Genomic DNA, 16,816 nt, shown 5'->3' with positions numbered 1-16,816 from the left:
TAATATATTATATTATTTAAATATATATATATATAATTATTAATTTATTATATTTTATCATTTATTTTATTATTAGAATAAGAAAATAATTATTTTTTAAGATAATTAAATAATTTTAAAAATATAGATAAAATAATAAAATAATTATTATTGTTTATAGAAAAATTTATAATTAATTTTAAGTTTTTAGTTATAAATAAATATTTTATATTTTATGTTATTAATAAAAAATATTTTAACAAAGTTAAAATGCGTTAATTAAAATGTTAAAATTACAAATAAAAAAATAAAAATATTAATAATATTAATTTTTAAGTTAAATAAAAAATGATAATATGGCCAAAATAAAAAATAAAATCAAATCAGCTATCAGCTGGTGAGAATCAGCTCTAAAAATAGAGTTGATACAAACTGCAGCTGATGGGTATCATATTAGTTGCCCATCAGTTATCAACTCTATTTTTTTAAACTTGCCAAATACTATAATTTATCTGTTTAGATATCTATCAGTTATATCCAACAGGTAAATCAAACACCCTCTTAGACTTTTTTTCATAATTATTATGAAATGTTTTAATCTACAAAGGGTTGAAATTGAAAGTGCAAAATTGAATTTGAAAATTTAAGAATAAATTATAATATAATTTTTAAACGTTTGGAAATCTATAATTTAGTCTTATATTTTTTAAATTAAATAATTAAGTCTTAATTTTATCCTTTTAATTTTTCATTTAAATTGCTATTAATATTAATAAAATATCAAAATGCCGTTTATTATATTGTCTGTCGTATACTCTATCACATATTAATGGGATAAATTTTAATTTTTATCCTTAAATTTTAAAATTTATAACAGAGCTGTACCTTAATTTAAAAATATAATATAAAATTTCTTAAACTTTGAAATTTTATATAATAAAATCCATTTGATTCCCAATAACTGATTTATAAGTAACATGCTAATGTGGGCAATACAAAGAAGCAATAACATGAATGATTATTATTAATTTTTTAAGGTAGAGTTCCTCTAATTAACTATTATACATCTAGTGTTTCATTATTTTATACAACTGAAATTCTTTTATGATAAATCTATGAAGAAAATCATAACTGATTTTGCTACTATCACATAAAAGAGAGAATTATTCACATCACTGTTATTTTGGATTACAAAAATTGGTTGCTGAGGATTAGAAGAATTTTACTGTATAAAATTTCAAAGTTCAAAGAGTTTTATAATATATTTTTAAGTTTAGTAATAATTCTATTACAACTCCTAAAATTAAAGAATAACTATTAAAATTTATCTCATATCAATGGCATTATGATTAAAGGGTAATTTATCATTGATGTTAAAAAAATAATTTGAAAAAAATTAAATATGTTATTTTAGTGTTCGTATGATTAAAATTATTAAATTTAATTTTAAATTATTTTTAATACTCAATTAATATATTTTTTATTTCTTAATATTAGTTACAACCGTCAAACATGTTCTAACAAATCATAGCAACTTAAAGCCACTCATTTTTCCTTTCTAAACTTAATTAATTAACAGCAAATTAATTAAAATAAGTCATTAAACATTTCATTTGAAATTAATATATATATATATATATATAATTAATGAATTTTAATTTAATAATATTAAAATTATCTTTAAAATTAGGAATTTTAATTAAACTTATTTACCATATAAATTCAAACATTTGCATTTGTTGCTTATTTTATACAAAATTTTTAATTTTAGACAATTAAATCAAACCTTTCAAAACCAAAGAAATTGTATTAAACACCCAAACTATAATTTGATAAATTAAAATTTGGTCCTTGAGATTTGGTGAAATCTTACAATTTAGTCTCTATATTTTCAAAATCAAACAATTTAATCTCTAGAATTAGATAAAACTTACAACTTAGTATCTTAATTTAAACTTTATATTTAATTAGTATAATAAATATATTATTCTTCCCATAATTAATTCTTCCTTTTATTTTAGGTTTTACTAATTTTAGTGGTTAAATTATAATTTATCTATTAGAATTTAAGGATAAATTTAGGTATTGGATAAAATTTCTTCAATTTTCAAATATTTAATTTAATTGTCTAAAATTAAAAAGTTTAAATAAAATAACAACAAACATAAAGATTTGAATTTTTCCAATCAATTGGCCTTTAATTAAAACTAAATAAATAAAAATACCAAATCATTGCCATTACACCATTTTCAAATAATTTTAAAAAAAAAAAAACTTAGGAACTAAGAAACATTACGTTTGGAGATGGAACTAAGGAACTAAGGGTCAGAAGAAGATTTGAGAGCAAATATATTGATTTCTTGGTTAAGCTAGATTTAGGTTGGTTTTAATCGGACCTCTTGATTTAATCATGGCTCAGTTAGGAGGGTAATCTAACTCATTAATTAGATTTGTTTAAGAAATAATGAATATAAAAATACAATAAGAACTAAATATTTTATATTAAAAAAACATATGAGATATTAAAAATATTTTTTTTATTAAACTGAATATTTTCAAATGATGTGATACTTGATTGTAAACCTTAATATTCACATTACGAATTGAACAAGTATTTGTATTGAATTTTTCTTTCCTTGCATGGAAAAATAATCCATGAACAGGTTTACTTGAGAGTAGACAAAACTCATCTACCCGATTACTTTCCCATTTAAGATTTATTTAATATTGCTATTAATGTTTCAATTAAGGAGCTCAAAAGGAAGAAGTGAAATGGATATTTTTCACTTTCTTAAACTCTTGCTTAAAATATGGTGAAAGACATTTTTAACATTTTTATTAAAATTAATGATAATTTATATTGAAAATTAAATAAAGAGGCTAATTAATATATATAATAAAAAGTGAAGATTATATTGTTTGATTTTGAAAATATAAGAATTAAATATAAATTTTATCAAAGCTCAAAAACTATATCATAATTTACTCTTAACTTCCTAAATTTAATTTTGCTCTTTTACTATAAAATACACTCAATCTCAAACATTTAGAGTTTATTGGCTAAGATTAAAACGTTTAGCTATAGTGTAAACTTTTGGACTTTATTATACAATTGGCTTAAAAATTAATTTAAAATTATATTTAATATTTTTTAAGTATAACAACAGTAAAATAATTAAATTATTTTTTAATAATGTAAAAAATCATATTTTTTAAGTTTTTTTTTTATTATTTTAATTTCACATGAGATCTTACTATCTTAATGGAGAAGAAAGCTCAAGTTTGCCCTTAAATTTTTTGACCTATGTCCAAATAAGTCAAATTTTAAGTGTTTCCTCAATTAACGCAAACTTTCTATTCAAAATCAAATAGACCTAATGTTCCGCCAAAAAGTAAAATAATAATTTTTCTATTTTTTTAATAATAAAATATTAATTTTTATATTTTAAAATGTTAAAAAGTATTTATTATTTTAATCAAAATAATATTGAAAAAAACAAAAATAAAAACAAAACCAACAAATAAAAACCTATATATTAGAATTTAAATCCCTAAAACAAAGCCCTTGGATAGTTCATCATTAGTCATCTACTAATCTTATTTCTTCTTTAATGACTCGCCCTGCTCAAGTTGCGATTCTTGTCCTTGTAGCAAAATTGCTCTTAATGATGATGCCGATAATACCTAGTACTCTCTTAAGGCTCTGACATTCCTAAACGAAACTGATTTCCCTCCTCCACCTCCCCCCACCCCCCAACCTCCCTTTGGTCTTCTCCAATCTAAAGTCGCGAGATGTAACACGCAACTTCACGTCTGGTCCACCATAAGCCCTTCACCTAATTAGTCTTCTCAACTGCTTGCAGTTGCAAAGACAACTCTTGGGGCCTTCCGTCACAACAGCTTGTAGTCCCTGACAATCGTTTGCCTTCTCTAACTTTTATATATATACAACAGATGAAGGCAATGGCATTAATGTCTGGGTATGGTTACTTTTTTTATTTTTAATTTTATTAAATATAATAAATAATTTTAATATTTAAAACTATAAAATTATTATTTTATTAATAAAAATTTGAGAAATTGCTCTTTTAATTTTTTTTACCAAAAATTGGACCTATTTGAAAACTTAAATAGAAAGTTATGGAATTAGGAAAAAATTTAAAATGGACTTATTGTGACATTGACCAAAAGTTCAGGGGTGAAATTTAACTTTCTTCTCTGTTAATGTGGCTGTGTTTATTAATTTTTTTTACATTATTCATAATTCAATAATAAATATAGATAAATTTTTAAATTTATTTATTATTATTTTAATATAATATCATACTATTATGTTATATTATATTTGACATCAAAGCTCAATTAAACATAAAATGACATTAAACTTAGCAAATTCTATCAATTTAACGTAAAAATGGAATGTGTGTTACATGTTTGCATAAAAAATAATTATTTTCGCTTATTAATTATTCTTACACTTATAATTAATTAAGTTAATTTTTTGAAATTAATTTATTTAATTTTATTGCATTAATTTAATTATGAGGCCTAAATATTTAATATTAATTATTATTTTGTGGTTATTAGTAGTGAAAGTTGGAAAGTACTGGAAAGTTATATGCTACGAGGAAGTTATTAAACCGAGAGAAGTTAACAGGAAGTGCAAGTGATGGACGATAACTAATACACATGTAGGACCTGGAAATGTGCTGGTTCCTGATGCTTCTAGGATCCAACAGGTACAACTATAAATAGTTTGGTGCTTACTATGGGAAGACCCCAAACAAATCCAACAACAAAACCAATCAACTCAACAGACCCAACAGTCATTTATCCTTTATTTCATATGTCATTTAATTTTTTAAGCTTTGCATTTAATTTCCTTCGGCTTTGTACTCAATTTCCAAGCAATCAATATAAGTTCTTTTTAACTCTTTGTCCAATTCACTGTGAGATTTTGATGAAACCGCATTCAATGTAATCAAGTTCTCACAACCGTTTATTTAGAAGTTAGAAGCACACTAGGCAATACACTCAGTAGCTAGCACACCCACATTTCTTAAGATGTTAGTCAGCCGAGATTGGTTCCTTGTAAAAATAATTTTTTGCATGCCAAATAGGACCAAAGATCTCATTTCAATAACAATTTCTACTGTTCTTAGCAAAAAATTGCAACAATTTTTTACTACGCCCAATGGGATAGATTCTCACATTTTACTATCATTTATATCATTGATAAGGCGTCACAAAATGCCTTATTTTGATAGAGAAAAATTTTCGTCAACTATCACAGATATCTTGATGAAAGGCATTAGTTCATGGGTGGAAAAAACTAACTAGATGCTTCCATAAGTTTTTTTTTTTTTTTTTGGGAAAAATTCAATACTCCATATTCTACATTACTTCTTGATAGCCAAGTTTCCAAGCTAGAGGAATCTAATTCGACATCTAGAGGCTCCAGGGAACTCGAGGGGTAGTCTCTACCATGAACTTCCTAGAATGGTACTAGTGGAAGTTAGGTCCAGAGTGAAGAAAAGTACTAACCACCTCACAAGAAAGAGGAACAAGTGCCTAATCAGTTTCAGAGTATCAATGTAGATCAGCCACCCTAGTGGTAGAACCAGTGCTCCTACCCAACTTCTCAATGACACTAACCTCATGACTCACTTGGGTATTTATAATGCAGAGGCAATTGCAGGTTTTCAAGCCACACCCATGTCCTAGCAGGTGTAGATGCCTCAAGTGACCTTTGGCTCGAGGGGCAATAGTCATAGAGGAACTAACATAGCTATAATGCATGTTCCTCAAATAGTTGCACCAATCCCTCAGGCGGTGGTAGCCATAGTTCTAATGGTACTAATAGCTTCCTAGGGGACTCAAGTTCTTTAGGTGACTCTAGGCTCGAGGGTAATCACAGTATCAAAGGAATTAGTGCTCCTATGGTCCAAGTTCCTCATATGTTAATCATCGCACCTTACAGGAGGCAGATGGGATAACACTAATTGACTGGCTTTTCCTAAGGACCCTGTAGAAAATTGAGTAGATAAAGCTGACATAATGGCTAAAGTGTAATTAAGAAGGCATTGCTACCACTTATGTAAAACAAACAAAAGGCCAATCTAAAGAAGGTAGGCCATGAGGCCACTATTATTCATGAATAAAAGCCAAAATACAGCTTATTGTTCAATAGGTACCCAAGTATTTACATATATGCTAATTTATTATATCATAGTACAATGATTTTATCATGCAAAAAAATTCTTAGAGAAAGCTTGGAGTTAATAGGCAGTTATAAAATAATACTGGATAGGCAACTCATTAGTATTTGGTATCAGAACCTGATGGGAAAGTGCTAGAAGACTTATGCTAACATTCTCCATATGAAGGCTCTACATAGAAAGACAAATAAATGAGTTAGCAAAGATACCTGCAGATAAGGGGGTTGGTCTGAAAGTATGCAAGAGATACAAAAAGGTACTAGGGACTTATTGAAACAAAGGGCTTGGCCTTGGAAGGGCCAACACATCTAGAAGCACCTTAGAAGAGCTTGTAGAGGCAACAAAAGTACCTAGTTAGGAAAAATTTTGAAAGACTTTCCCCTATAATAAGAGGGTACAAAAAATTGGCCAGTCAAGTTTTAAGGCCAATCTTTTAAAAAGTAATAAATGCATAACTTGCAGAACACACAAAAGCACAATATGCAACAGAATGGCACAACTCAACTCAAGTGCTATAGCACATACTATACCAGATACAATAGTAAGGGAAGTATAAGACATTTTCATAGAACAAAATCTAAAGGCAAACACAATATTAGCAAGTTACCCAACACATCTCAAGTGCACAAACAAGCTCAAAAGCACAAAGGTACCAAAGTTTATTCTCAAATGTCAAAATTTGAAGTACCTATAAATTATCTCAAATTCCTTCAAAATTTTGACAAATTGACAATGCCTAGGCAAGGCCTATTATCTATTTAACCAAGAAATGACTATTAGAGCTAAAAAATGGTTAAAGAAAGCATGAAGCAAGAAGAATGGAGGAATAAAGTACATGAAATGGTGTTGGAAATGTGTGAATTGCTTGAGAAGCAACGTGGGACGAGGGCTTTCAAGTCTTCAAAGATGGTGGTGAGGCTAGTCAATGATGGGGGACCTCAAACAGCAATGTTAGAATGTTGATGGACCGACTATCTAATTAAATGTGTTGGGAAAGTTAAAAGTTTAAAAGCTTTTATGGGTAGTCTTAATCATCTTGAGAATGATAATTGATGGTGATTTAACTTTGATTAAAGTTTTTTGGGAATTATGAAACTCTTTGGGAGATGGGCTTTATTTTAAATTCAAAATTCCCATAAGCTAAATAAGTTACCTGCTATGTTTTACATTGAATTTACATGTTGTAGGAGAGCAAGTGAAGTTGAGACAATATGAAAAAAATTAAATGTTGAGATTAGAATTGCCTAACTAGCCAATCAATATGCAGTGGGCAATTATTTGTACAAAAAAAATATTTTAAATTATCAATTATTTTTAGGCCTATGATTAATTAAGCTAAGTTTTTTTGAAATTAATTCAATTAATTTTGTTGCATTAATTTAATTATGAGGCCTAATTATTAAATATTTATTATTATTTTGGTGGTTATCATTAGTAGAAGTTAGAAACTAGTGGGAAGTTATCCGCTATAGGGAAGTTATCAAACCACAAGAGAAGTTAACAGGAAGTGCAGGTGATGGATGGTAACTACTAAACATGCAGGATGTGGAAATGTGCTCGTTTTAGATACTTCTATGTTCCAATAAGTGCAGTTATAAATAGTTTGGTACTTGATATAGCAGGACCCCCAACCATTCCAACAATAAAACCAATCAACTCAATAAACTCCAATAGTCTTTAATCCTTCATTTTATTTGTCCATAAATTTTCTAAACTTTGCATTTTATTTCCTTCAGTTTTGTATTCAATTTCCAAGCAATCAATACAAGTTTTTTTTAACCATTGGTCTAATTTATTGTGAGATTTTGATGAAACTACGTTCACTGTAATTAAGTTCCTGTAACCTTTTGTTTAAAAGTTAGAAGCGCATTAACAAATATACTCAGTATTTGATATGTCCGCATTTTCTAAGCTATTAGCCAATCGAGATTGCTTCGTTGTAGAAACATTATACACATTTCAAATCAAGTTTAGCATTTTACAATTTAGTTTTCGAAGTTTATAGAAGCTACAATTTGATCATTCTTTCTATGCTCTTTATCTCCAAAATTAAACTTCTTTATCCATCCATCGCTATGTTTTCCCTCCCAAAAAACCATAAAAAAAAGGAAAAAAATTCAATTAAAAATTAAAATAAAAAAATCATCAATTGATTTTGTCTCTCAATTTCACATTAAAATTGAAAAAAAAAATAAAAAATTCTATCAATATTCAACAATTCAACGCTAAAATGTATTTTAAAAATATTTTCTATGAAAGAATTCAAAAAAAAAATCGTGAAAAAATAGGGACTTAATTATTTTAATAAAGTACTAAGAATTAAAATGTAATTCGCCATTCCAATGTGCCAATCCACAGCACCTTTCCTATGAAGTGTGTTTCAGTTTCCAAAATTGTGTCAAATGGATGAAATTTGCAATGTTTAGTTGCAAATTTGGCCATAATAGTTATTTTTGTGTCTCATTAAGCCTTGATTCCAAATATACTGGCTAAATTGACCTTTTATCCATCAATTTTTGTTATATGAAACCCATAAAAGTAAGGCAAAAGACTTATTTAGACCCTTTAAAAAACCTAGATATTCATTTAAATCCTAGTCAAACTAGATGAGTCATTTAAGTCCTTTTAAAATAATTCAATAAAGCCCAAATTTCTTAAATATTTAACAAAAATAATTAATCATGTATAAAAAAAGATGCTCATCTTAAGCTCAACTATTCACATATCTCTTCTTTCTGCACCATCGAAGAACATACGAGCTCTTGCTTGTTCTAAAGAATGCCTAGAAGACTTAGAGAGTGGCATCCAACTTGGATTTTTTTTTTCCCATTTTCCCATTAACAAAATGCCAAACTTGAACCTTAAGATAGCAAACTTAATTTATTGGGATGTCAAGTAAGAATAGGAAGATGGAGAAATCAAAGCCATCTAATTCATGGTGTTCATACTCATAATTACCTAAATACAAAATAATCTAGATTGTAGTCATTCTACATCTCATCAATCCCATTTCTAATCTAATTAAGTCATTATTTTGAGGTGAAGAATGTTTATTTGAGGATGAGTAGAGTAATGAACTGTTATGATTAGAAAACTCTTCACTTGCCGGAGGCTTCTTATTCCTCTGTCAGTATTAGAAGCGAGAGGAGGTATAGAATCATAATTACCATATCTTGGAGGGTAAATGCACATATATGGACTGAAAACTTTTATCAAGGGAATCTTTAGAACTTCTTTGCTTGTGTCGATGCCATCTGCTAATTGATTTTGAAGAATGGTTTGATCTATGATGTGATCTATTCCTAAAAGGATGATAGCTTGAAGGTCCAGCTGCCCAAAGTCTTTCATCAACATTTTTGGGATTATTGTATTTATTCCCAAAAATTCAGTAACCATTGTCATTGGAGGATCAGGGTAGTATGTTTCAATGATTTCCCATCTTCTTGTTTTTCCTTGACATCCCCATCAAATTGAGCCGACTATTTTAATGATAGAGAAGATTTTGATGGTGAAGTTTGGTGTTTGGTTGATGAGAAAGAAAAGGAAAAATCAGAATTCTTTTTATTGTTTGGTTGAAGGAAAGGAATTTTTTTTTATTTATTTTTAATAAATTTAAATTTAAATATTTATACTTTTTTAAAAATATTTTATTTATTTTATAAATTTTATGAAATTATTTTATTTATTTATTAACAACGTATATCAATACAATTTATTTATTAATTTAATTATTAAAGTTTTAAAATTAAATTTATTTGTCAATCGTGTCAGATGGGGATTAATAAGTGGGAATCCTTATACATATTTTACAACATGGGCCATCTTCATTTAATTAGGAAATGGAGAGTAGTCTATTAAGTTTGGTTTTTATTTTTATTGAGCTATTTTAAAGAGTCTAGCGGTCTGAATGGTTGATCTAGTTTGATAAGGGTTTACAGCTTTTTCAAGGGCAAATGGAACTTTTGTGTGTCTATATATATATATATATATATCCTGTAAAATGGTTTCACCATAGTGTGCCACATATATTAATAAGGAGGCTTAAAAAATTACTATGTGGCAAAGTCTTTTTTTTTATTTTTTTAATATTTGTTTCCTTAAAAAATGATTTAACTGGTTAACAGCTTAAGAAATGTGCGGGCGTGCTAAATACTAAGTATATCACTTGGAATTGCTCTCTGACCTTTGGATCAAATGACTGTGAGAATTAACCATACTGAACGTAGTTTCATTAATTTCAAGTAAATTGAAAATCGAAAGAACGTTTAGATTAATTGAAAAGAGAGTACAAAACTTGAAATTAAATGCAAGAGTTTTGAAAAAATAAATGATTGATAAAATAAAGATAAAAAACTGTTAGAGTCTGGTTGAGTGTTGTTATTTGATGTTGTTGGGGGCCTTTCTCATTGCAGTGTATCTAACTTTTATAGTTCTGCCTGCAGGTATCTAGAAGACTCATGGAAGACTTTATAGCGCCCTTTGTCACGTTCTACAGTTATCTGTAACCATCTGCCTACTTCTTGGAACTACTTGGAACCGTTTAAAATTGCTGCCAACTCTCTTCTTTCAAATAATCATCTAGTAACTACCATTAATTTAATTATTAATTATCTCAAACCACAAATTAATTAAATTAATAAAATAAAATTAATTTTATTGATTTCACAAAAAATTAATTTAATTAATTTTTAAGCCTAAAAATAATTAATAAATAAAACAATTATTTTTGGTTTAAACAATTGCCCCAGCACCTAGATTGGTTGACTAAGCCATTCTGAGTGGATAAGATTTGATTTTAGCTCATCTTTTTATTATTCAATATTAAAAAAAAAAATCAAATATCCCCTGTGATCTTCCTGGGAATTTAAAATTTAAGCTAACTCTATCCAATAGGAGTTCAATTTCCTACAGAACTCTAATCACTACAAATTATCATTTCCATATAATTCTAATCACTGCAAACCTCTTAACTATTGCAGACTTATCTTTCCAATTAAATTCTATTCTCTTAATTGTCACTCAAAGAACCCAATCCAATTATTTATCTCCCTCCTTCTTCCTTTCTCTCTCTTTCTCTCTTTTCTCTTCTTCCTCCCATTTGACGCACCATTCTTCTTCCTTTTTTCTTTCTCACTTTCCTTCTTCCCCACCGGTGTGCCATTACTATGCGATTGAAGTCCCCTTGTCTTCAAGCTCCAATCATCCTCCTCCTTACCGGCACATCACCATTCAATCTCCCTTCATTGATCATGCAGGCATTGCTCCATTCCTCACCTGATCATCAGCCATTCATCTCATTGTCCATTCATCACTGGTGCACCACTTCTCCACTATACTAGTTCAATCTACACGTCTCCTTATTGATTCACTTTGTGACAATTAATTCAAGTTATTCTCCTTGCTTTCTTGTTCTTGCTCTAATTGGTATTTTGAGATTCTTGATATTTAATGATAGTTGAGAATGTGATTGGGACATGTTGATTGCTTTTGGAATTAGGAATTTCGCAGGTACCTACCCGGATACTTGCAATATGTTGATCAATATCTATATTATATTAGTTGGTACCTATAATATATTGGTCAGTACATGCAAATTGTCGGTATCTATTAAATATGAGCGTTGTATTTGGACTTGTATGTCACCTATGTTTCTTGCTTGACTATTGTTGCTTAGGAATGCTCTTTATATCCCTTGTATATATAAAGATGGCATCAGACCCACCTTCTGGTTCACATGTATCGGCAGGTACCCAGGTACCTGCCTAGGTACCTACCCAAATAGCCATCACCTCACAGGTACCAGCAACTCCATAGGTGCCATTGACAGTACCATAGGTTTCTCTTATTAGTAGTGGTGTTCCTGGACTGAGTGCTACCTCTTTTTCCTTGTGAGTATACACTCCACCAGCCTTCCCCATGCCTAGTGCCAACTTATTCTCTCACGCTACTGGAGGTAACTTCTAAACTTACTATATATGTGAGCTTTCTACAGGTTGGGTTTGCTCGTTATCTTTGACTATTTATTTGTATTTGAAGAATTGACTGTCCATTTTATAGGGAAAACTCTTTTGATTTTCTTCTCACCACGTACTAACTTTTGCTTTTATAGTTACTAGCTCATCGGAACTTATAGGTATGAATTTTGGTAGGGCTTAGACTATTCCATCATCCAGTCCTCTTTCAATAAGTTTTGTGCTCTTCTATTATTTCACTAATACAAAATTTTTATCCATGTACTTAACATCATTTAATTTTTTCTTACAGGGTCTTGTAATAAAGGCTACTACTATTAGTCCTTTTGCTTTTTCTCATGACATTCCACTGCCTCCTTTCCCTTTAGGGAGCTAGTAGGAGCTATTGCTAGACCACCAACTATAGCCTCTCCCTCATCTAGGTGACATCAAATCCTGGCTGAAGTAATATTCTAGTTGGGAAGCATGGATATATCGACTCCTGCCCCTCTTCTTTCAAACTTAAAAGGTTATGGGCATATATGACTTCATTAAGCTGTCCAGATGTGGTCCACCTTTCTATCCTGGGTTGCTAGCTAGATCTTTGAAGTCATGGTTTAGATCTTATAACTCTTTCCTCTTTCCAACAGGGCTTATACCTATCACACTAAAGGATATTAAAGTCTTGACAGGCCTACCTATTATTGGCAATGAGGTTCCCAGTTCCTTTACAAAGTTGCCCTCTAGATAGAAGAGCTAGACAAATTCACCTCTTATAATGCCCTTATTAAGCACAACTCAGGTGTTAGCCAATTAAACCATACTTTATTCCTCTGGTGCTTGATTTGTATATTCATCTTCTATCCCTCTTTTGGGTGCCCTTTTGCTAAATATTTGCCATTAGCCTATTCTCTTTCCTAGGGTTAGCCTTGTGCCCTTAGTACCATACTACTGGCTTTTGTTTTTCGAGCCTTATATACCATGGTGTCAAATAATGCGCTATTGAGCAAGGTGAATGATGCTTTTTGGATTGTGCAGTTGTGGCTGCTCTTTTACTTCCCTAAGATGGCAGACACTCCACCAGTCCCAGTCGACAGTGTCTTTGACAGAAAGGTTATTTTTTTGGCTTGTACTTGGGATAAGAATCAGGTATTGAGTTTCTTGGTTTAGCTATCTACTCTAGACTTTTTTGGCTTCAGTCCTTTTAATGATATTGAGCCCTTTGAGTCTGCTGGCCTTCCTACCTGGCTCATTCGCTCTTGAGCCACCTTTACAAATGATACTATTAGCCACTGGGCCTCTATCATTATTGCCCGACACTTACACACTGGCACCTCCTTTAGCACTCTTCTAGGCATAGTAAAGCTTGAACTAGAGTTATACATGCCTTCTCTTTGGTGCAAACAACTAAGGTTTACTCAAGGCATTCCTTTTGGCATTCCTAATCTTGCTAACCCAGCCACTAATAGTAGGATTAGTCTGTCCTCTCTAGCAGATGTGGGTCGATATAGCTACAGACTAGAGCAGCTGTAGGATGTGTCCCAGATGATTCCCACAAAGGCTATTGACTCTTTTTATTACACTTTTCAGTTGGTGGTCCTCCAGGTTTCATGATGCTATTGTCAGACCTTTGGCCTCAGGTGCCTACTATTTTGCTATTTTTTCTTGTTTACAAACCTTTGCTATTTTTCTCTAGGTTCTCTTTCACATACTCCCTCTACTTCTTCTACTATCATAGTCCAGAAAGTAGCTTCTATATCCACTCCTCCTTTTAGGAAGTGGAAGAGTGTTCCTTTCCAATCACAGCTTCCTCTACCTAAGAAGACTAAGGCACCGGCTAAGAGATTTAAGCCCATAATTAATAAGACTCCTCCTCCTCAAAAGAAGCAGCAGGGAAGCTCATCTTTTCCTTTTGCCAAGTGTTTTAGCTGTCATGTACCTAAGGCTAGGAAGCCTTAAGCTCCCCTTATAGTTCCAGTAGAGGTTTTTGGCACTAGTGATACTGACTCAAGGACTCCTTCAGGTGCTAACTCATCTTCTACAGGTGATGTTCCTTCTGAGAGACACTCTATGACTCATAAGGAGGCAAAGAGCCTAGTCTCCTCTGAGAGCAACTATGCTACACAAGATGCAGTAGACATTGGTGATAATGATGATCCTCCAGGAGATAGTCCTTTGCCTACTTCTCCTGAGGTATGCATTTATTATTCACAGAATTAAGTTTCTTTAATTTGAGCTGGTACTCACATTTCTTTTTGCAGGTACCTATTATCTCAGCTCCAGCTCTTATGATTTCTTTTACTTTGAGCTCCTCTACTATTTCAGGCTAGAAAGCCATCCCCTTAGCTGATATAGTTGATCCTTTTTAGGATCTTTGCTTCTTATTTTTGGCTCAATTCTTTAGTAACTCTAGTGCTTACCTTACAACCAAGCCAACTGATATTACAGTCATGACAGCTAAGAACTAGCTACGCTATCTGTTATCTATAGAGCTCAATTCTCATATAGAGGAGCATAGATCTCTATTGCTTTCTGCTCTGTCCACCCTAACTACAGTAGGCACACCACACTAAACACAGGTTTCTGAGATCTTGCCTACATATGCTGAGAAGATTCAGTCTTTTGAAGCACTCTCTACTTCTATTACAAACTTCTCCACCAGGCACCATGAGCTCAAGGAGCTTGTTCAAAAGGCCCAGTCATATGTGGCCTAGGCTAAGGAGAGGGAGGATAGGGTGAAAGCCATCAGGGGCAAGGTGGTTAACCTAGAGGAGCAAATATCTAGCCTAAAATTAGAGATCACGGAGTTGAAGGTAGTGGTGCCTCTGTCACGCAATTAGAGGATGATCTGCTAGTTGATTATATGATAGATAAGGGTCTGATCTTATCTGAGGGGGATGCTTTGAGGGAGTTAGCTACACCTACAAGGGCAAAGATTTAGGAGCATTAGTCCTGTTCAGACTTCCTAACTTCCTGTAGGAGTTGTTGGGCTGTTCTCTGCGATTCTATTCTTTTTCATCTATAGATTCCTGTTATTTGATTCTTGGTCTTATGAACTAGTATTTTGAATACAGTTTTAGTACATTTACTTTATTTTATGATATGATTTAATTTTGACAACTATACTATGGATGATAAGCCATATGTTGGCTTTTTATTTATATGTGCTAAATGTAACCCAAGAGCCAACCTTGATTATAGAGCCTGTCTTATCTAATTACATTGAATGTCTACCCTTTTATATTGGCTTTAATTACATTGTTTATACAGGAATCCTATGCTAGCTGTGGGGTTGGCTTTTAATAAGGTTGTGAGTTGGCCCTAATTATTTTCTTTTGTTTTTTTTTTGTCTTACATTTCCCACATAGCAGGAAAGTATTTCTTTAGGTACCTACCATTGATTAACTTCTTGTATGGCTTTCCTGTAAGGCTTGCCAACCAATAAGCATTACCTCTAAATACCTGATGCAATTGGAAAGGAATTTCCTAGTTTAGAGACCATTTGTGAAATTGCCTGTCTTTGGCACCAACAGGTAACATAGTCTTCCAAACTAGGTCTCTTTGTTGAGAACTCTGCCTCTTTATCCTTTTGTTGTAGATTTTTAACAGTTTCTTCTTTTATGTAGCCATGTGATTGAATGCCTGCATCCAAACTTCATCTAAGTCTTCCAGCTCCATGGCCATAGCCTGAGTATATTCATTTAGAGTAAGGCCATTTTGCAAAAAGACTCTAAGGGAAGGAACTACTACCTTCATTAGGAGTACTCAACATGCCTATAAGTTAAGGCAAAAGGGCTTGTCTATGTTGCATCTTATTTAGAGGTCCTATATGCCTACAAGGTCTCTGACAAGATCAAGTACCACTCTCTTATGTTTCGATCGATCATCTTCTCAAGGATACCAATCAAGACCTTGTTGGATGCTTTTGCTTGACCATTAGCCTAGGCATAATATGGAGTTGAGGTGAGCAGTTTTATGCCATAATCTTCTACAAAGTCCTTCATATCTTGACTAGTAAATATTGTTCCCTGATCAGTTGTGATGGTATGAGGGATTCCATATCTATGGATGATGTGTTCTTCAATGAACTGAATCATGTCATTTTGTTCCACTTTTTTTATAGGTACTGCTTCCACCTACTTGGTGAAATAGTCTATGGCAACAATAATAAAAGTATGGCCATTGAAAATGGTGGATGAATTTTACCTATGAGTTCGATAGCCTAACCTCTGAATGGCCATGGCTTTAAGATAGGGTGCATCTCTTCAACTGGTCTCCTTTTCATTGCACCATATCTCTGATGTCGACACCATATTTTGGCCGATCCCCAGAATTAATAAACTCTGAAACCGATCCCTGGTACTAAATCTCTTTGTGCTAGATAACCACATTTCCGATCTCTCCTCACAAGGAATTGAATCAATGCTAAGCCCTCTCATCAGTCAAGGCCTTATCGGTCTATTAAATCACTCACCGATCTCTCAAACCCATTGTCGAATCTCCTGACCAGTCAAGTATATTCCTGATCTCTGTTGACAAACGAAATGAACTGACACTAGATCTTTTCTTACCAGTTTTATTGCCGATCTCCCTTTCAAAAGTTTAAGAATAATCAAAGGTTCCGTTCCGGTTTAAGGATGATTCCGATCTTAAATGTTCAAGCCAAAT

Source organism: Hevea brasiliensis, chromosome 8, assembly GCF_030052815.1.
Source record: "Hevea brasiliensis isolate MT/VB/25A 57/8 chromosome 8, ASM3005281v1, whole genome shotgun sequence".
NCBI lineage: Eukaryota > Viridiplantae > Streptophyta > Magnoliopsida > Malpighiales > Euphorbiaceae > Hevea > Hevea brasiliensis.
This window is presented reverse-complemented; position numbering follows the sequence as displayed.